General features: G+C 45.4%; 1 protein-coding gene across 7 annotated transcripts in view; it reads right to left on the bottom strand.

Annotated features, from left to right (window-relative positions):
• The window catches only part of PPM1B (protein phosphatase, Mg2+/Mn2+ dependent 1B), a 103,093-nt gene extending 81,289 nt beyond the window's left edge, over positions 1–21,804 (bottom strand). For 4 of the 7 annotated variants that reach the window (XM_019483266.2, XM_014598052.3, XM_019483267.2 and 1 more), the window contains exon 1: positions 20,947–21,106. The gene's annotated coding sequence lies outside the window, so the exon portion shown is untranslated. Of the gene's footprint in view, positions 1–20,946; positions 21,107–21,601 lie in introns of those variants that run through there. The other 3 variants (XM_014598054.3, XM_019483268.2, XM_019483269.2) reach the window with 3 other exon arrangements.
• Between the last annotated feature and the right edge of the window lie 1,100 nt (positions 21,805–22,904).

Raw genomic sequence — 22,904 nt, 5'->3', positions numbered from 1 at the left:
CTGTGAAACTATACTAGTCACGACCTCAGCCAGAAGTTGTGTGCTCCAATCCAATAGAGTCTAACTGACACCTAGAACATCCTCTTAAAATTTAGAACTAATGAGAGTTGAACTGAATTTAAGCTATTACATAGTACATTCAAAAAGGAGAACTGTATTTCTCACAAAACTTCATAGCAAGCTCAACCAAAAATGAAATGCCAAATAGAATATCTTGCTGCTTGTAGTGGCATTGTATTTCACACTCCGTGATTTAGCCTCCCAAACTTGGAATTTTGTGTAAACATCTATATGAACAAGAACTGCTTTGCAGAGTAAATGTTACTGCTATATTTAGCAGGCAACTTGCTTGAACAGTTCCAGATAAAGAACATAGCTAACTTTTATGCATCTGACTATGGGAAAGATAGTTTTACAGAATTCTCCAGTGGAAGTACTTAACTACTCAATGTTCTAAAAATATATATTTTGTTTTGGTGTACATACAAAACTTTTTAGCGAAAATCAGAAAAATAATTATTGTTTTACAGGTCTTAGAAAGCATGCTTTCTGACATCTGGCTATAATGTCGGATGATGATTTTATAACTCTATTCTGACATGCTAGCAGTCCAGGGTAAATGTGCTTCCTAGAATGTCTATCTTTTTTATTTATATTTTTTTAATAAAGATTTGAATAAAGCTACTGTTTTGTATATAGGAGATTTGGAGAGAGAAAAAAAGATACCATCTGAAGATCTGTGAAATTTATTAATGAAGAAGACTGAAAGGTCAAGTCAGGTTTTCTGCCTTGCCATTTCTAAAACATGTTGTACTAGATGGGTAAGATGCAGAGCTCAAAAATTCTTTTACCACAAAAAATTACTACAAGAAAAACTAAAAAACTCAGTGGAGGATAATGTTGTTAGAATGAAGGTTATGCATGGAATCGGAGCATCAGAAGAGGTCCAAGCCTAGTAACTAGTTTCATTGACTTTTCTAACAACGAGTAGAAAAATGAAAAGCCAGCACTATCCACCTTGTGGGTGTTCACAACTGTGAGGACTGCAAATCTGGTTTCAAGCCCAAAAGGGGGACCATCATTACAGTGATATAAAATGTGACTCATCATGGTTAAATAGGTCAATGCTTAAGAATACGAATATTAACTTCAGTTAAATTCTGCAGTATGATGTACTTAAATCTTTCTTGTTTTAAAAAAAGGAGCATTTTTGCATCTTTGTTTGTTAACATTCATCTCCCCACAGCTAAGATTCTGGCAATTAAATAAATACCTGAATTAGACTAAGTAAATATCTGATTACAAGACATCCCATGGACTTCGAGGCTATTTTACTTTTAACGTAAGGAGTTACAACAGAAGTAAGAAGCTGAAAAGGGTCTGAGCATGTAAAATAGCTAAATTATAATTTCTCCAACAGTGGAGAGGTAAAAATAAGTGTTGTTCAAATAAGTAAATCTTCCTCCTTGTCTGCACAGCTAACAACACCTTGATTATGAAATGACCTGGTTATTTGACAAAACTATCTTTGCATCACCTGAATCGTAATTCCAAAGTCAGTTTCCATGTCATTGTAAAGAAGCAGGCTACCATGAAAGCTTTCCATTAGTACTGTCCCCTTTATTTTGGCATGGGCTGACCTTTAAGAAACCTACTTGGTCTCTCTATGATAAAGGAACTATGTATTGAATCTTCAACTACGTTGAATCTTTACTTTTAAAGTAAGAGAAACATTATATAAAACTTCTCCAGTGGACTCATGAACCCTTGCTTTTGACGATTTATATTTAAAAGGCATAGCAAAGAATCATGGCAGAAGTCTCATGGTAACTCCAGTCTTCAGAGATGCTCATCCAATGATCTCCAAGGTTGTTTTTGGAGGGTTTTTTTGTTTTGTTTTGTTTTTTTAAATACATTTGCCAGATATCCTGGCAACTGAATCAATTGAGGTAGAATGGAATGCCTGGTATAACAATACAATCTTTCTAGTTTAGGGTGCCAGGTGTGGCTGCTCCAGCATGGTGGCTCCAGCCCCTGGTGCATGCTCCATGTACTCCAAATCCAGGCCAGAGTCAGAACTGCTGCTGCTGCCATCACCACCACATGCTTTGGCTCAGAACAAGAGCTGACACTACCGCCACTTCCTCATGTGAGAGTTGGATCCATCCCGCATGGAGCCTCATGGTCCAGATTTGGGCCAGGGCACAAGGCAAATTTGACACCCATGCTCTACAGTAGGTGTGAAATGTGTGGCCTGTGGAACCACATGATCTGACCCAGGAGACTCTGGGTTGACCGGCATGCACCAGCACAGAGGCTGGACACCATGTGCCTTACATACAGAGAAAGAAGTCCAGGGTGCACAGTGCATGTGGTGCCCTGCCCACTGGCTCTAGTGCTGATCCTGATGCAGCCAGAAGGCAGAGCCGGTTCAGCAGGGCACCATATGTAGCACGCACCCCACACTGCCCCCCTGTGCTGCACATAAGGTGCACAGTCAGTCCACCTCTGTGTGCTACATGCACCACATACCAGCCCCAGGCTCACTGTGCACACAGTACACAGCGTATGAATGCCTGCAGTGCACCAACTGAACCTAACATTACATAAGGCACAGGAGATCCAGACCATGGGCTGCATGCAGCACCTCAAACCAACCCAGTGCTGCCTGCAGCTCTGGGTCCAGCCCTACGTGCACAGTGAGCCCTGGGGCCAGCATGTGATAGACACAGCACCCTGAGTGCTGCATAGGAGGTCAGTTCAAGTCTGATCTGCAAACTGGCACAGCAACCCTCATCCAGCCCATAGGGCTGAATGAGTTTTAACCCCCTGCTCTACACTAATATGAAAGCCCTAATACCCATTAAACACTTTTCTGGTTGTATAAAAGGGCCTTTTACAAACACGAATATAATATCCTCCCACATCAAGGCCCCTTTAATTAAAAACCCGATTCCCTTTTAAACTAATTATATTTATGCATTTTAAAACTAGATTAATATATAACATTTTTGTCTATCAACAGGTTAAAAGTTGCATACAATAAGATTTAATAACTGAGCAAAAACAGTATCAGCAAGTATCACAAAGAACTTCAGCTCTTGAAATAGGTACACTGCAGAGACACTACGCAACTAGAATAGTGTAATGCAACTTGGAGATCTACATTAAAATTGGAAAGTACTCTTTTAATGTGAGAATACATATTTATATTTTATATTAATATAATCAAATAACAAGAAAAACTATGTAATGTAGCTGAATGACAAAGCATTCAGTATGAAAAATATTTAAGAGGAAAACTACGGTTCTCAGCTATTTCTACCGTTTCAAACAACTGCTACATAACAACATAGGACTGAGACCTCCTGAAATCAAATCTAGGCCCCTCTCATCACAGGAACACCAGCACAGGATCCCTTTCATTAAAAACCACCCTCATCTGGATCCTTCTTAAAAGCATTTAGTTTGTCTTTAAGATTACCTAATAAATTGTCCAATTAAAATTCCTGCCTCTACAATTTAAGCCTTCTGAAGAAGGTCCAACATTTATCATAAGAATATCAGTTTCCCTTTCCCTGGTTTCTTGATTAGCAAGCCCTTCCTGAGGGCTACTAAAACATCTGGTATGTACACGACACGGTGGATGCCACTCCTTCAATATGACACTAGCATGGAAGATAACGGTCTGACATGTTTGGTTGCATCAAGCAAACTTGAGAGAGAGATTTTGACATTGCATCCTTCTGTTGCAAAAGGGCCAGAGGCCTCCGAATATGTTGCAAATGCTGATTTAAATAAAATTTAAGCTATTTTGGTCAACAGCTCCCAAATGCTCATGTGTCAGAAACTAACATTATTAAAGGAGTGATTTCATAATCTGTCAATGCATCATCCTTTTGGTCATTACCTGCATACTTAGCCGAAATAGTTCTATTTAGGATCTAGGAAAGAACAGCAGTCTTGATATCCCTGTAATGCTGGAATGAAATTGCACCCCCCTCCCCCACATACTTATAAGTGGCTCTGTATGGTAACTGAAGATAGTTATATGACTTCATAATTTAGTCTTGCACTTTCAGGGCTCCCCTAGAACATGATCAAGGCCAGCCTTAGAATAACCAGTAAACAATTCACAAGTAGGCCTTGTTGGTACCAGATGCAAATACCATCTACCAGTGCCATGAGTTTGGGAAAAATGTCAATAAAGCATACTGCTATAATTAGGGTGACCATTTTATTTCTAAGGAAATCCAAGACATTACTACCCCCCCCCCCCCCCAAGTCAGTAGCACAGCTGCAAGCAAAGGCAAACAAGCAGGGCCTTGGGGCACTGTCTGGTGAGGAGGTGGAACAGCATGGTGTGCTAGGCAGGCACCACAGGTGCTGTGAAGGAGTAAGGTGGGCAGACTGGAGCAGGCAGGTGCCACCCCACCCACAAGTGCCAGGCCCAGCTCCTCCTGAGCAGCAGCTGAAGGCAAACAGAGGACTGAGCTGGGCACCATGCTCCAGTCCACCTGCCTTGCTCCCTTCACAGCAGCAGTGGTGCCTGCCAGCCCACCCACCTGGCACACCATGCCGCTTCACCTGCTGGCCAGACTGTGCCCCATAACGTTGCAATCCCAGGGACTTTTGTTTCAATTCTTACCAACCAACCTATGAAATCCAGGACTGTCCTAGCCAAGCCAGGGCATATGGTCACCCTAGATATAATCCACACTGAGATATTGAGGTAAAGTACAGAAAACAATGCAAGAGGTACACGCTCCATTATGGAGAAGGGATAGTTTGGAGCTACCCACTAATTGATAAGATCCAGATGAGTTTCCATGCCAAACTTGGCATTTTTCATGGGAATACTGACAAATGCGTTCCAAGACTTACCAAACCTTCCACTCCGTTAAAAGTGTCAACTTACCTGAAGTGTACTTTTTTTTTCTCCTTCTGGCAGTCTCCTCAAATGCATCACTTCAATACCTAGTTTTTCTGGAATATTTGCAACAATTTGCAACAAATTGGGGAATTTACATTCATGGAAATCAGGGGTGTCAAACACATGGCTCATGGGCTGGATCCAGCCTACAAAGGTGGCTACACGGCCTGTGCAGCTTTTTACATCTCACAGCCCCTGCAGTGGTGATATTAATCCCTGCTATTTCAATTTGGTCCCAGAACACAGGGAAATAACACTGCTCACCTTCCCTACTCCCCCTCTCCCTCTTAACCTGCTGCCAATATCAGGATTATTAGTTGCCCCAAGTGACTAAACCTAAAATTAAATCTAAACCTCTATTGAAATATGAATGTAACTATAGGACAGAGCAATCTATCAGCAAAAGTAAAGTGGAAAAGCCTAGTTTATGTGTTGCTTTCAGTACCGGATTCAGTATCAAAAACAGTTTTAACATGAATATCAGAAGTCCTCACCATCAGCACCAACCCATGCAAGAATCTTGGTACCAAAGAAGTTAGAGTGGATCTGTACCGACGGTACTTCTGAGGTTACCAATGCCGGAAAGGATACCTGTCCACAGACAGGTAGTAAGGCACAGAGAGACACAATAAATTTCCCCAAGGACCATGCAAATCTCCAACACTGCATCAGAAAGGGAAAAGTCTGAGTTGACTGACAGGGGAGGCTAATGTTGAGATGAAGGAGTCAACTAATATATCCAAAGAACATCATTACGAAGGAACTGACAATATAAGTATGCCCTGCCTGATATTAGCCAGTCCTGGAAATTGTCAAGCAACGTCTCTTGCTCCTATTTTGCAATAGTCAAGTCATACTAAGTGATCTGTACATGACAATGACTAAAGCCTTTTTTTGAGCCCAAGTTGCCTTTATGTTCCTTTTTTGATGTTTGAAGCCATTTTTTATTCACAGCAGCTACCATTTTAGCATTTTTGTTTAAAAGAACCTAAAGACAAAGGAACTTCTCTCATCCCAAGACTATGCTATTCACAGTTCAGCCTTGCAACCTGAGTTGAAATGAGCTGAACAATCACAGATGAAGTCAAATCTCAAAAGCAGATGGGATTAGAATGCCGACACAGATTAAACAAGAATACCCTGCAGCATAATTTACAAGATTTTTGAGGCTTCTTCAAAGCCTTCTGCAAATGCTTTTCTCTCCATGATGCCCTTCATCAAAGCATATCATTTAGCAGGTGCATGGTTCCTCGTAAAATGGGCATAATTTCCACGCAAAATGGGCCAAATTTGAAGCTTAGAGATTTCTGTATAATAAAGACCAGCACTTAGAGCATCTTATGCCCAGAACAGCAAAAAATACATTTCCTTCAGGGATAAGAAACAGAAATGAGTTACTAACTAAGCTATTTATACCCAGGTATTTACATAGTAACAGATAACAGACATGAACACAAGTAGCAAAGTAAGAAAGATCTATGAAAGGGCTGGGACACTCCCATCCTTCATACCTTATTTGAAGGCATAAGGAAATGAAGGGCACACATACTGCCTCAAGAGGTGCTGCAAGAAGTTCTCCAGTTAGAGTGCAGTGGCCCCACACACTGAGCGCTAAAAGCATGCACTCAAAGAACTACTTCTCCTACCTACTAAGACCAGCAAACTCATAATATGCTTGCATCTTGTTTGTATTATTAATTTCCATCCAATATAAATAACACTGTTCATTTGGAGTTCTTGATACACTTTATAACTATTATCCTCCCAAGGTTAAGCATTTGTTCAAGGTCAGAGAAGATCAAAAGCACTAAAATAACTCTGGTTTCCCAAGTGCTAATTCAGGACCTTAACCATTACATCCTGTACACTCCAGCATTATGCATATACTGTTTGTTTCCAAATGTTTTTCTCTTCTCTTTCAACCTGGAAAGAAAGCACAAAATACAGTGGTTCTCCACTAGTGTGATCAGTACTACATACATTTGTTAAAATAAAATATACAAAAACTGTATCAAGCCGGTATTAAAGACAACCTCAAATCATTAGGTTAGATGCTCCCAAGTCCGAGACTTAAACTTCTGTGAAGAAATTAAGTATCTGATTAAAACAGGGGTGGCAACTGCTGGCCCACAGAGCCTTGGAATCCAGCCACAGGGCTCCCCACAGGTTGGGAAATTTGGTGGCAGTGGAGCAATGGCAGTACTACCACCCTGCCCTGCTGTCAAAATCCCAAGCCCTGCAGAGCAGGGCTGAACCATGACACTTCCCCAACACAGCCAGGACACACCATCTCTCCCTAGGAGGCCAGATCAGGGCCAGCCCAAACCCCCTTTCACTGCATCGGTGGATCAGGGCTGGACTACCCCCTCCTCCCCTCACCTTTCTCCTCTGCATGACCAGATGGGGCCATGACAGATCTGGCCTGCAGAAGGATCAGACACTGCTCATCTGGCCTGCCAGTCAACAAGGTTGAGCACCACTGGATTAGATGAATCATTCCCTCCATCAACATCCCTACCTAGTCCCAATAACATGATCTGGAACACTGAAACAGTGTCAGAGTAGTTTGGAGTAGCAATATCACTATCATTCAAGTCAAGGGTCAGCAACCTCCAGCCTGTGGAGGATTTCCATCTCAGCCTCCTCCCTGTCTCCCTTTCACCAGTGTTTTTTTTCCTCATTCTCCTTGGCATTGTCCCTTTACCTGTCTATCAACTCCGCCTACGTGCCTACGGACATGTACAAGGGTCGGGACTTAAACTCTCTATTGCTCTAAGTAGTGACCTCATGGCCTGGGGGGCAGGGCTGGTAGCCCCTACCACTCCACCAGGTAGTGATGATGCATTTTGAAGTGAATGGCTAGCAGCCAACAACAGCTGGCCTCCATTGGGCCCCCAAAGGTGATGTTAAAAGGTGTACATAAACTAAGACTGCCCAGGAGGTAGAGGAGAGCAACCATGATGAAGACGCACACAGGAGCTGAAACATCTGCAGCTCTCTCTCTCAAGATGAAGTGAGTAAATTGCTGAAACCTATCTAGATATATAGCTTGCTGTAAAGTACATGCATGATCAAAGGCTGCTAGCCAACCTATTTGCTCTAGGGTTATTCTGTAATACTTCTCTATCCTGCACCCTTCCCCAAGCCTTCCCTCTGTAACCAATGAAGTTCTTCACGGTACCAAGAGTGGTGGACTTGCTGGGAGAGGCATGCCTTTGTGCCCCCTTGTTCCAGCTGACTAAAGGAGGCTACTTTTTGTGCTTCAGGCTAAAGGAAGTATCCCAAGCTTTTGCAGTAGGTCAAGCACCCTCAAGGACTACAAGGCCTATGTGCCCCAGGGGGCACAGGGCCCAGAAACAGTCCAGACCCCTGCATGGTGGTAGTACCCCCAGGCTTGCAGGGGTGCTCCAGGAAGGGGGTCAGTCAGATGCGAGGCACCCCCAGAGGCACTCAGAGCTTGGCAGGGGGATGGGTGCAGTGAGGGAAGTGGCTCAGCACAGGAGTACCCCCTGCTGGCCCACCACACAGCCTGTGGGCTAGATCCAGCAACACAGCCTTAGTTTTTACTGTGCTGCATCACAACCAAGCACTTTCCTCATACGGAACCACAGCTGGGCAGCAGAAAGAAGCAGGGATGGCAGTGGCATCTAGGTCCAAAGACCAACCCACCTTCAAATCAAGCTGCATCATTCCAGCCTATCACCAGAAAATGCTGCCAACCCCCACTTTAAGTGACAGAACTGATGGTAAAAATGAAATAGCATAGGTAGAAAGATTTAACACGTTAAAAGATGGCAAGGTTTTTACCCTCATATTAAATTGCTATAGTAATCACTGGAAGAAATTGCAAACTCCAGTAAGTTTGGCAAGTAATGTGCTGTCCATGACAGTCCTCTAAGTAAAAATATGCTTAAGCACAGACATTCTGACTCAGCAGTACCTCTTTACCACATGCACTTTGGTCCTCTTCCGTCTCTGCACTGAGGGCACTTTTCCTTTTCCACTCCTCAGTTTCCTTCAACCACAAAATCCTAGGACACATGGGCCTCAAAGACAGTGTAGTGCATGTTCTATGATTACATGGGCAACACAACTCCCGAATGCTTGTCACTACAGTAATTAACATCCTGCTTCACCTGCCTTTGCATACTTATAGTCCACTGTGAAGGGTTCCCAAGCACTGCCTAGTTCACCTGCAGGTAGGTCTCAAAAGTCCCAGGTGAAGAACTATTACAGGACTGTTTTCCCAAATGCAACATCCAACCCAGAAATTTCAACTTTATGACACTCTACGCTATTGCTGTGGTAGACTTCACTTTTTGCCCACCTTGGCAGTTTCATAATACACCTTAACAGTCTTAGGGCAACCTGCAAGTCTCTGGGTGGAGATGATCCCTATATCCTTAGATATTTCTGCTAGGGCTACAAATAGTGACAGACCTGCACAGAAAGGAGAGATACCCATAGTGTCCAGTATATGCAATAAAACCACTACTCTGCAGAGGAGAAATATGCAGGTAGAGCTGTTGACTCAGGTAGAATTCTTTCTAACCCTTGGCAGGTACTTGGAAGGAATCCACAAGATAACCTTGTCTGGACAAAATACACCATACAAGGACCCATCGTTAGTGCTTAGATCACCAACCACCATGCTTGCAAAGGAAGATCAGTCCCAAGAAAACCGCCTTTAAGAACTACTGAAAGAGCATGCTGTTTGCCATAAGCTCCAACAGCAGATCCATCAAGGCTGCAAAGACTATGTTCATATCCTACTGAGGATACAGATCCACTGCCAGAAGCAACATCATCAGGCCCAACAGGAGGTTTGGCATACAAGAAGAGACAGACTGACCTACCAATGTATATGATCCGAGACAGCAACTTGGTAGGGCTTGGCAGAGCTTAAAAATAGGTCATGGTGTTTCAGCTCCAGAAGATACCAAGAATGGCTAAAATGGAAGCCTTGGGGCTCCAAACCACAAAGAGTGTATCATTTCCATTTTCAAAAAAACTAGAAAATAAAGCAATGTAATTGCTTAAATAAACATATAATGTTATGCTGCATATGTTTATATTCTGAGTGCTTGCATACACCAGGATCTTGATCCTTCCTACCTCAGAAGTTAAAAGGCCTGTATCTAGCAGTTCCCAGAAATACAGTATCAGCCAGATGACATACCCAGTGTATCTTCTGGTTGCAGATACCACGTAAGTGGCAGACACAGTAATCCAGAGATCTAGAGGAAGCTATGCTTGGCTGCTGCATCACAATCAAACAGATAAACAACTAAGACAGAAAAACTACAATATCATCAATTACTTCAGTAAAAAGAAAAAAAACATGTTTTAACAAGGGGCTGTAAGGCCAAAATCTATTGTCTGCAATAGATGGAGCCCTAAAAACTACCACAAGCCAAAGGAAGTGGAAACAAACGGAGGCGGGAATTATACATCGGCCTTTAGGCTTCAACTACGTATGGCAACTGCTAAGGCAAAAAAGTCTCTCAGCTCAGATACAAGGCCCACATCAATCAGACCCTTAAATTTTTCAAAATGAGCCAAACAAACTACAGTCTAGTTACTTCTTTTGCATTTGTTTCACAACAGTAACAACAACCTACCCAGTAGAATCATTTTGGGGATAGATAGAGAGCTTCAAGCCATTAATAAAAAATATTTTTGTTTTGTCTCAAAAAAGATGTCGTCTTGGATTTATACCATATGGCTGAGTCAACAGATCAAGAAATAATTTCAGAAAAATTTCTGCAGTAGTAAAGGGACTTTAGTGCAGAAATTTGCAACCGTTATTTTTTTTTAAACCATGCATATTAAAAGAAAATAAATTTTTAGTTCTGCAATGACTTGGACCTAATTTTCTGCAGTAAGAAAAAAACCCACCTGATTCAACATTCTCAGAGCTAGCAGGTATTAAACTGGAAAACAGATACTTTATTGAAACAGAAAAAAAGAGAAAGTTCTTGCAAATTGAGGAAGATAACTCTATTAAAAATTGCAGAAAACCCAAACAAGGCTATGAGAATGGCAATCCATGCTGATAACGCATCAATATCAGAAAAGATAAATGACGTTATGCTGTACTGAAAAATAAATAAAGGAACCAAGAATAGGCGTTATACAAGAGGTTCTGAATTTTCTCCTGGGAGGCTGGGGAATCACCAACAGCCATCCATGGTACAGAAAAAAAACTTCTCTAGCTAGAAATCAAAATTCTGAGCTAAACAAATTATTAATTTTAATTTTGGTTATCCAGGACCCCACACAACCAGAACAATCAACTCAATATCACAGCTTTCAGAAAGCTGCAGTATAAACTCATTTAAACTTTTCTTAATGATATTAAATTTTTAACAACCCCCCCAATTAACTCACCAAATACTGGAATTAGTAGCAAGTAAGCTACAAAAATCTATTCATCACAAAAAAGGATGCAATACCAATTTTTATAGGTGTGAAATGTTGAAACATCTTGCCAGAGCAAGGCATTTACTGTCTCAACAGAATTTTTCTAGTTACTAGGGAGCCCAGAACAAAACAGGTGCAAACATTTGGAAATACACTAAGTTCTCAGTAACTAGTCCATCCGCTGATATAGTTAAAAAAGAAATTAAAAATTACAACTCTTAAGAATTTTTAATCCCCAAATAGCAGCTTAAGCCCAAGATGCCTATTTCCTAAACGTTCCTTTTTAAAGAACAAGATTGCCCATCAACTTCCCTTTAGTATCATATGAATAAAAACACTTTAAAGATGCCCTTAATCTTTTCAAACCACTTAAAGGTATTTTATCTTTGGAAAAAAAACCAAATAAAGATGGCAAATAAGAAAACAAAGAAAGCTACATCACATTAAGGGTACTGTAAAGGTATTTAAAAAGCAAAACAAGTTAAGACATCACTTTGTAACAAAACTGTAAGCAATTGGACCTTTAACAGCTGCTACACAGATAAAAAGTGTACTCAAATGACAGCACCTCTAGACAACGTTGGGTTTTTTGACTTTCCTAAGAATCAGAATTAATTCTTTCAGGAAAATAGGAGATATGGAAGAAGGGATGAACACTGAGGAGACAAAACAGAAGTTAGAGTTAAGGGTTTGGCCAATACATAGAAAAGGTTTTAAAAAATGGAACGTTAACAAATGCAACTTAAAACAGTAAATCCAGCATATTAATATTCTCCTCCCAGTCAACAGGAAGAAAAAAAATAGTCACATACAGAAACATCTTAGTTCCTCTTTAAACATATATGGCTCCCAAGAGCTGAAAAGCTAAAAAACAAAACAAAACAAAAAAAAACACAAACCATTATACATTTAACCGTTATCCTCCCCAAAAACTAATCTCTATACTAAGAAGTTTACCCTGGCAAGGACGTACTCAGAGGAAGACAAACCAAGCTTTCACTAATTCAAAACCTTGAAACTACTGGAGAATACAGTCATAATAAACACAAAATGGCACTATGCTACATAACTATCAAGAACACTGCCACAATGGGCCAACACTCGTGGCAGTGTGTTGGCCTACCTATCCTACATACTTCTGACTATGTCTAATACACATGCATACTCTCTTAAGCAATGGTTGTATATTCTATCATGCCAATAAAGTTTCTTGGGATTGAAATGCAACTACTCTAAGCCTACAAAAGATGTGCAGTGCAATCTTCCTCTTCAGTCACAGTGCATTTTTTCCTGCAGTACACAATATGGTCAGCTACTGGAAAATGTTCCCAGGCTCCCTCAGGTATCTCTGTGAAGCTTCATTACAAGTGGGCTAGTAGCACAAGTAATGAAGTGATGGGTAAACTTAAAAATTAGAGTTTAAGTGTAGTTGCTTTTAACTTTGTCAACAAGGTAATCATTTAGGCTGTGGAATGTTCTATGTTGTACATCTACGTCAGGCTCAACTGTATGAGAAATTTCAGCTAGAACAGGTAGACTGTTTCCCAGAACAAAGATAGGGAAAATAATTTGCCCATGTTAACAAAACCCTGATGTTCTTTGAAAATCTAGAATCCTTTTTCTCTTTGCCACAGAAAGGACAAAAAGTATCTCTCTGAAAATCTAGCCAATCTATAAGCCTCTAGAAAAGAAAAGGGGGATTACAATTTACGGGTTCACGGATAAAGATTTTTTGGGCTGATACCCATGGTCAAGTACTGACCAGCCATACCAGTTGATACTGAGCTGATTGCCAATATGCAGCCCAGTAGCATGGAGAGCAGCATCCAGCTGGTAAGTCTGTTGTGGGGGGGAAGGGGCAGGGGGACGGAAGGGGTGGGGGGGGCGCAGATTGAGTACCCCACGGTGAGGGACGGAAGGAGGGAGGCAGGGGCAGGCACTGCCCAGCCAGGATGGGGCAGGGCACAGGGAGGGCAGCTCTTGCCGCTGCACGGACCCCAGATGAGGCATGGAGGGCATATGCCCCTGCAGCCTCCCCACCAGATCTGTGCACAGGGTGAGGGTGGGCTGCCTACTGCACAGTCCGGGCCAGGGCCACTCCAGCCTCTTCCTAGCAGTTGTGCTCAGGCCAGGCAGGGCAGAAGCAGTGGCAGTAGGGGGGGGAAAGGGGGAAAAGAAGCTACAGCAAATTTTGGGGTGCCTCAGGCCCTTCCATAGCTCCCCCTCCCAGTGCTGCTGCCACCCAGTTCAAGCACAGCCACCGGAGAGAGGCTGGAGCAGCCCCAGCCCTGAGCGCACAGCCCACCCTCATCCTGTGTACAGATCCAGGGGGCACATGTCCCCAATGCCTCCCCCGGGGGTGCGTGCAGTGGTGGGAGGCACCCTCCCTACCCCACTTAACCTGGACAAGCTGCCAGCTCTGTCCTGTGCCCCACTCTGGCTGGGCAGTGCCTGCCCCAGCCCTAGCCCCACTTCCTCCCTCACTGCCCCAGCCCCATGCTCTTTCCTCCCCAATAGACTTACCAACTGGACACTGCTCTCCAAGATGCTGGGCTGCACTCCTGGCTATGCACATCCATGCTGCATTTATCAGCAACATATCAGCCACATCATCTAAAAAAAGCTGATTGCCAATAATGTCAATTTTCCTTTTATTGGTGCCAATATGATATGGACTGGTGCACCTCTAATTACATTTTGTACATTCTCAGTAAAGACCTGCTTGGAGTTTTACTACCAAAATTTCCCAAATAGTTTGTTCACACTGACCATGCTCCAATCCACAGGTCAGTAGGACTTTCCTGGAAATTGAGGTTTAGCTAGAACAGAATATCAAAACTGATCAGAGAGCCATATTCTCTTGGACTCCATGCCACCCACTGCCAGGCAGGCAACCCAATCTGACTATATGGCACAGGTGCCAGATCTGAGGGATCCAACAAAATTGGAACTGACCAGGCTGCAAAACTGAGAACCAACTGGGACATGAAATGCAAAGAGCAACTTGAGTCCATGGTGGATGAAGAAATAGGCAGCAGGATCTGGGAAGAAGGGAAGAGAAGGGGAAGACACAAGAGACTTGCTAAAGAACAAGACTAGACTACAAGAAGGAACAAGACATTGCTCCACATGAACAAGGACTAGGACAGAAAAGACTGACAAAAGTAGACAAATGGCTGTGTCCAATACAATAGTGAGGGCCAATATTTTTGGCAGGGGGACCACAAATTAGTGACGCTTTCAAGATTTGGGGCTCCTATCCCCCTTTGCTGCTCTACTTTCTGCTCCCTGCCCTGTCTGCCACTGTGTTGCCTGTCCTCTCCACATACCACACAGGCTGCCCATGGCATTTGTGGCACGTGTGCCTCCGGCTGACCACCCTTGCACTAGAGAAGCCATTTTCAAACTGCATTCTGGGGTTTCATGACAGGTCATCAAGGGTTCCATGAAGACACTGGAGTTAACAGCAGAGTGGGCAGGAAGGTAATGCACTACCTTTGCTGGGCCACAGCACCTGCATCCACATCAGCTCACATAGTCTGCAGAGCCAGAGGTAGGGGCTCCACAGCAAAAGCAGCAGTATGAAAAGGTTTCATGACTTTAGGAAGTTTGAAAGCTACTGCACCAGTGCATACCCCACTCCAGGTTTGGGACCCTGGGCTGTATTCCTAACTCCCACCATTCCTCTGCTGATAGCTAAAAACTGAAAAAGAAGTGCCCCCTCCCCACTTAAAGCTTTGCATGAGGAATAACAGCCTATTACAGTTATCAGTTACTTTGCTCTAGCAGAGGATCTATATGAGGAATTCTAAAGGGTCCAACCCTGCTGATCCTACCACACAAATTTCCATTTTCAGTTTGCTTCTTTAAAAAAAAAATTACACACACACACACACAAAATGCTTTTAAAGTTTGCAAAGTCAAAGACTCTAAAGTTCAAAAATGCTAAAATTAAGGTTGCAGGTGCTTGGGACTCTTCTCTTCCTTCAATTCCCTGTTTTTTTGCAATAAAACTTCCAAACTATGCAACTGGTGAAGAAGTCCTACATAATCCTCATGTGCACTCAAAAGAGGTCAAGCTGGTGCCCTGGCTGAGGCAGGGGTCCCACAAAAGAATCAGTATGTGGTCACATAAACACTACTTCATAATGCATAGATATAAAGGGAATAAATTAAGGTTTCACAATCTTAACTTCTGAATGGCAATTTTTAACTTCCAAATGCCATTTTAAGCCCCTAGAATGCTGCAAGTCTTCTCAAATTCACCAAATGTAGCAGTGCTCTCCAGCTCACTAGTCTCCCCCTTTCCTTACCACCACAACAGTCCACTAAACATAAGCCTTTCAATTCTACCCCTACCACACATACATGACTCCCACATCCCCAACCCCACATAACTTGTATGCAGACCTACACCTGCCAATTCTCTACGTGCACTGCACATGGTCTCCCTGTTCTATTATCTATAAAGAGCTTCTTGTCTGACCTCCTTAGGCACAAAGCTTGAAGTTTCCTACCACCAAATCCCAAGATTTCAGTTCTACAACCCTAATTCCTCCTGAATCAGGACTCTGAACTCCTATACTTTCCTCCCCCCCTCACCAAATATGCTTCCAAGCTCCTCCCAGGTCTAAGACCACACAAACAAACACCCTCTTCTTCACCACCAAAATCACTCATCCGCTTCATGTAAAGCTCAGAGATATTGGAGATCCACCAGTATCAGTGTCAGCAAGCCCTTCACCTTTCTGCACAACCAGATTCATTCTCCACCACCACTACAATACATACTCAAGACCTCCAGCTTCCCACCCCAATCACTACAATTATATTTCTCACTTTAATATACACGGATGCCTCCAAACCCCATCTTGTCAGCTCTCCCATTCCATTCATCAGATGTCCAGCTTCCTTAACTGCACCAATATACCCCTTGGCTCCTTTCACTCGCCATGTAAGCCCCTTAACCTCACCAACACTCAACTTCAAAAAAAGTAAGGCTTACAAGCTTATGCTCTAAATACATACAGGCTTGCTATCTTTTTCCATCACTGAGCTCTACAAGAAAACTACATAACATGCACACAAAACGCCCAGCACTCTTAGCCACCACATTCTCTCAGCCACTTGCACCTAACCACATACAAGGCATCACATTTTTCCACCTTTGTTACATTTTCTATAACCAAAAACACAACTAACTCTCCTTAACAAGCAGACCTAAACTACACCCCCCTCCCCAATGCATCTGCTGCCACACTGCACACAACTCCCATTCCCTGACACAGGGGTGGGCAATTATTTCAGGTGGAGGGCCTTTTACTGAGTTTTGGCAAGCCATCAAGGGCTGCATGACAGGCAGCCAGAGCAGATAAATATTCATTTTCTAAATGTTTTTAAGGGCTCTGTGGGCCAGACAGAATGGCCTGGAGGGCCACATTTTGCCCACCCCTGCCCTAACACCTGGACATGAACACTTTCCCCACCTCCATCCCATAAGAAATAAACAAGCATCCTCAGGGTTCTGGCCTACACCCACTCCAAAATATGTGAACTGTCACTTGTACACAATGTACATGTAGAGAATCAGCCTAGCTCCTGCTCTCATAACACACATATACTAAGGTTTTATCTATGCTAGACTTCAAGTTAATTATCACCAACTAGAGGTACTTGACACCTTGTGTCCAAACTAGTGTTCATAAATCATTTGTTTAACTAGCTAGATTTAACTGGCAATTAATCATAGGGGTTTTTTTTAATCTACTTTGACTTGGTACCATGTAAAGGCTATAAGCTGACTTGCCTTCACTAAGACTTGACCTTATATTGGCTCTCACAAGTTAAAAACATAGTATTCTCTTTAGTGCAGTTAAGGTCATAGAAGCCTCGCAGCCCACCTAATATAACCTCCTGGGCACACCCCTGATCCCTATTCATAACATGTACAGAACTCCTGACTCTTGCCCCTAAGAGTCTCCCTACTTCACTCTCCCCTGCCACTCCTCCTGCAAAAAAAACACTCCTTATCTATAAAGACCAGAGCTCTCCTTCCCCAATAGCACCCTGTGCAGGCTTCCCAGGTTCCCTTTCACCACACAGACATTCACCCTCCTAATATTTCCCCATCCCAATACAAACATAGCCTCGAAACTTCTACTCTTTTACCCCTTCTCGCCCCACACACAGCTTTCCACTCTTCACAACACATACCTCTAAAAGTTTCTCATGCCCTTCTCCCCTTTTTTAATCTACACATAAACCCTCTCAGTTTCTCATATTTATTCTCTCTTCAAATCTCCAGAGCAGGTTCTTCTCTTACCCCAGACTAAAGAGAAATCACACCAAACATTTTCTCCCATCTAATTGCATTCCTCCTCAACATAATTTACCAATTGCCCTATGCCCCATTCTACCATCAGAACAAAAAGGTTTTCCAAGCCAGTCCCTACACTGGTGTGGCCAAGGCACCATAGGTGTCACAAGTAGCACAGACAGCCTCTATATGAGGCACATATCAGTTCTGGGAGGGGACAGACAGCATATGGCAGGGCAGGAAGCAGAAAGCAGAGCAGCAAATCATGCAGGGAAGCACAGGACAAGAAGCAAAAAACAAAACAGATCAGGTAAGGGAAAAGGACTGGAGGGCAAGGCTAAATTTGTGGCACAACTGCTGAAAAGGATGGCCCCCACTGCTCTACACACTGTTCACAGACCTTACCAATTTCCTCATTTTTGCCACACCTTCACCACACACTACTCCTAATTTCCTCTCTGTCTCTCCAAAATATGTACACCCAAAGACTCCTTGCATGTCGTCCCCAAATAAAACTTACCATTTCATCAAATACAACAAAGACACCGGTCCCCGTTTCTCTTGTCCCCAGTGCAGCTGCTCCCTCACTCCTCTCATTATAGGAACCTGCCAATTTGCAGGTTCCTGCAGACTTTGCCCTAAACTGTCTCAGAGCATAAGGGCTAGGATCCCTGCCAGGCTGTAACCTGTTGCTCTGCACAATTCACATAAGATACACAAGCCTACCCAACAGTCTGCAACTTTCCCACACTCCAGCATACCCACAGATTCCTATTTCTCCACCTCAGTATTGCTACAAGCGCACTCTCTCTACCCAACATACATGGCCACCAGCCCATACTTTCCTTCCAGTCACCTACCACCAGTCTACAAGCCACCTTTTCCCCTACTGCTATAAATATAGCTATGGACCTAACACCTAGCCAGCTCTCTTCCCTTCCACAAAGTCCACTGGCCCACCACTTCTCCCCAACACAGCTCTTCAAACTGCCACCATACTTCCTTGTATATGCAAAGGCATAGCTTCCACTTCCCTGACCCCAAAAAAGTTCCAGGCATGCTTGCCTGTCTGGCCACCCACTCCTCTCCTCAAAATACAAACTCGGGCTCCCCTCAGGTGCGTAACAGGGACCTTGGCTACCAGCCACTTCCCCCCCACCTCCACCCACCAGTCAGAAAATGCATGCTCCTGTGTCTCAATCATATCCCATAATATATGCAAAGGACACAGACACCACTCCCTCCAGCCTCCCTACAACACACATCTAGCCCACCTACCCCATACCAAGCACCCAACACAACAAGTTCATGGCCTCCTATCCATCTATAATCCCCACCATACCTTCTGGCCCTTCCCGTCCCCATTCCAGTATACAGACAGGCAAGCCAACCAGCTTGCCACTTCCCTTTCCACAATACATTTGAAGTCTGCCCAACCACCATCTGTCCTCCCCAATGAATCCATGCTCCTATCTACTACTCTACCAAAAAATATATATGCACAGATTCACTTGTCTCCCATGGGTAAAGCCACACACACCACTTTCACCACATGCCTGCCATCTTGCGCTATGAAGAAACCTACAGCCCACCCTCATCTGCCTGCTACCACCCGAAAATACACAAAGACCTACTTCACTAAGAACTGTGTCACATATGCACAGCCAATAGCATCACAATGAAGACACAGCTTTGTCTACCCCATCACTGGTAATATACACGCAAACCCACCTGCATGTTCTTTTCAAAATACACATACAGGCCTGCTCCCACCACCTTCTTACACAGACCCTTCCCTCACACATCACCTTTTTTCTCCCTCTACCAATACACACACAAAGATCTTCTTTGCCCACCCAATACATATGAAGAGCCTTGTCCAGCTGTCCCTTCATTATTTCCAATACACACACACACCTCAAGGTCTTTGCCTTTAATTATATAAATACACACTAAGGCTTTGTCCATTTGTCACCTCTATGCCCCACTTGTGGTAGAGTTCTTGCCCACCTGCTCTCCCTCCCAAAATAGAGAGACCTTACTTATCTACCATCTCTGCCCACTACCAATAGACACAGAGACTTCGTGTACCTGCTAGTCCCCCTTCTTCCACTACACACAGATACGAAAGCTCTGTCTAGTAACCATCATCAATCACCCCTCCTTTCTTTATACACACAAATGCAGACACACCTGTCTCATTTGCCCCCCATGTCTCCTATTTACAACACACACAGACCCAAGCCTACCCATTGCTCTTGGACCTTCCAGTACACACAAAACTATCAAATCCCCTCCTCTGACAGTCCCACCAGCACACACATATTCAGACCTTGCCTACAAACCATCCCCCTTCCTCCACCTGTCAATAAGCACAAGTGAGCACGCAGGCCCTTTCCATCTGTCCCTTCAGCCGCCCACCTGCAAATAATAATGCATGTACATACATGTACCTTCCCACCTGTCAACATACCTCACCTAATACACACAGAAGCCACCTCTACCCCCAGCTCTACTGGCCAACACACATGTTCCCAGGCCCTGTCCTCCTGCTTCTTGCATTTTAACATCTGCCAATGCCTTACCCGACCAACACAGAGGCCTGGCCCACTTGTCACCTTATCTCTCCCTCCTCCAGCCAACATGCACCCAACCCTCATATGCACTTTCGGACCCTGCCAGCCAGTCCCTTCCCCCCTCCACCCACCAGCATCACAGAAACCACAGCGAAACACAGCTGGAAGGAACCTCAAGGGGATACCGCAGTCCACAGAAACACAGGCACCAGGCCTCTGCCTGCTGGCCACCCAGCACCCACAGCAACACTCCCCATGGGCTGATCAGATGCATGCTCACAGGGAGGGAGGGAGGGGGACTCAGGCAAAGGTCTTCCCCACCTCCCACCTCTGCCTCCCCATGCACGGGAGCACACATCACAGAGGCCTTACCCACCTACATACACCCCCCTTCCCCTCCCCGCCCCCACCTGCCACTCCTTCCCCTCCCCCACCCGGACGAAACGCGCTCAGAGTAGGGCAGGGCCTGAGGCGGGCAACTTCAGCAGGCGCAAGGCTCCCTACAGGCGCGCAGGCCTCTCCTCCACCCAGGGGCAAAGACCCCCGCAACAGACGCGCGCACGCAGCGGCCTGGCCCACCTGCTGCCAAGGCGCGCAGCACCCGCCCACCCCACGCCGGTGGGTTGGAAGGGAAGCTCCGGGGTCACCAGGCGCAGGTGCAGGACCCCCTGCCCCGGCCCGGCTAGGCCCCCTTTTACCTGGCCGCGAGCAAGTGGCAGCGCCTGCCGGGGTGGGGCTGGGCCGGGGGCAGGATGGGTCTCAGGCGACGGCCGTTGCCCGCTGGCCGCCCCCCGCCGCCCGCGCTCCGAGCGCCGCCAGCCGCGCCGACATGTTGGGCGCCCTGTCCCAGCGCCGCGGGCCCGCCCTCCCACCGCCCACGTCAGAATGCACCCCGAGGGAGGGGGCGAGGCCCCGCCCACCCGCTCCCCCACCGCCAACCAGCAGCAGTAACGGCCGCCCCAACGGCCATGCCCAGCCCCACCCTCTCCCCGTTCTTCTCAGCCCATTGGCTCCCCGCGCTGTCGCTCACTCTGCCCCGCCCCCTCGAACGCCTATTGGGTACCCTCGCTGGCCGCCCCCTCCCCCATTCCTGTTTTGAGCTGTGCCGCTCGTCCCGCCCCGCCCCCATTTGGAACGCACACCCTATCGCCGCTTAAGCGTCATTGGTCGGGGCTGCTGTCAATCAAGCGCGCAGAGCTTGTTCCCCCCCCTTCTGCGCACTTTTTTTTTTTCTTCTCTTTTTTTTTTTTTAAACCACGGCCCCGCAGCCCTGTCGCCATTGCAGGAAGTGGATGTCAGTTAAGCCCTCCGTCCCGCCCCCCTCTGCCCCTTTTCTCTTTCGGCGACACCGACCTCCTTCCCCTCCGTGCCTCGGTCGCCCGCATTCCATTGGCTACAAGAGCTGTCAGTCCTCACACGTCCTTCCTCCCGCCCGGGCCTAGCGGCGGCTCACTCCAATGGGTGGGAGCGTAGCTTCGATGCCTTGCGTTGATTGGGCCCTGCGACTGCCAACAGCTTCCTAGGAAGCAAGAAGGAGACGTTGAGACGTTGCCTGGCTTAGGAGAAGAAGGACAGCGTTCCTCCGCCCGTCCCGCTTCATGATTGGCTAAGAGGCGGCACCGCCTCCCTATAGGAAACGAGCTAGGCAGGCCGAAATACCCGTATGTTCTCTCCGATTACATCACCAGCAGCCAATCAGAGGCCGAGGAGTTCATTCTCCCCGTATCTGGAAGGCTAGCAGGCCCCGCCCAGTCGGCTTTTCACGCTTCAGGATTGGGGCACCATGGGGTGGGGCGGGGGAGCTTTCCTCCGGGGTGGGGGGAGTGTGAGGGTGGAGGCAGGCTGTGTGGTTCGTTGTTTGAGTCAGTGTTGGTGTGCCCTTGCCCTTGTTCTCTGTACAGCCAGGGCCATGGCAGCTCAAAAGAGTGGTTACCAAAGCATCATTCATTGTTGCATGAGGCAGGAAAGGCAAGGAAGCAGGATCCCAGCCTCCTGGGCCTGCCCCCCTTTTGAGGACTGCTTGTCCACCTGGAAGTGGGGAACCCGTGCCCAGGGCCTGCCTTTCCCAGAGCCATGCCCAGGCAGAGGCTGAAAACTTCATTCCCATCGCACAAACTGATAAAGAAAAAAGGAACAGCTCCTTCCCCTGTAGAGCCATGGTAACCTGTAGAAGTCACACCTCCATTATGCCCCTGCTTTCATAATTGAGGGGAAAATGGTTTATTCCGGCTCATCTACCTTTGAAAATTCAGATTAAAATATGATTTTGTAGCTAGGTGTTTCAGGCCAGTTCCCTGGGGCTGAGGGAAGGGGACATTTGCATTCCAAAATACGTGTCCACACAGTGATTTAGGAAGTCATTCCAAAACGAATCTATTCCAGATTCATGCCATGGGTAGCCAAGGCCATAGTTTTAGAGAGGTTTTATTCTTCCTCTTTTTGTCCCTACCCCCCCAAAAAAACCCCAAAATAAAACAGGTCTTAAATTTCTTTGTAAACAGCATTCAGCCAACACCATCTCCTCTAGTACCTGACCTACACACCTTGCTCATTTTTCCATAATCCAATTACTGTTTCCATGTGATCAAAGAGCTTTGTGTGTGTTTCTGTAGAAGACCCCATTCACAGTGGCATTCTCTGTACCACAGGAGTGTCA

This window comes from Alligator mississippiensis, chromosome 1 (assembly GCF_030867095.1).
Source record: "Alligator mississippiensis isolate rAllMis1 chromosome 1, rAllMis1, whole genome shotgun sequence".
Taxonomy (NCBI): Eukaryota; Metazoa; Chordata; order Crocodylia; family Alligatoridae; genus Alligator; species Alligator mississippiensis.
The sequence above is the reverse complement of the archived record's forward strand: the minus strand, read 5'-3'. Positions and strand labels throughout refer to the sequence as shown.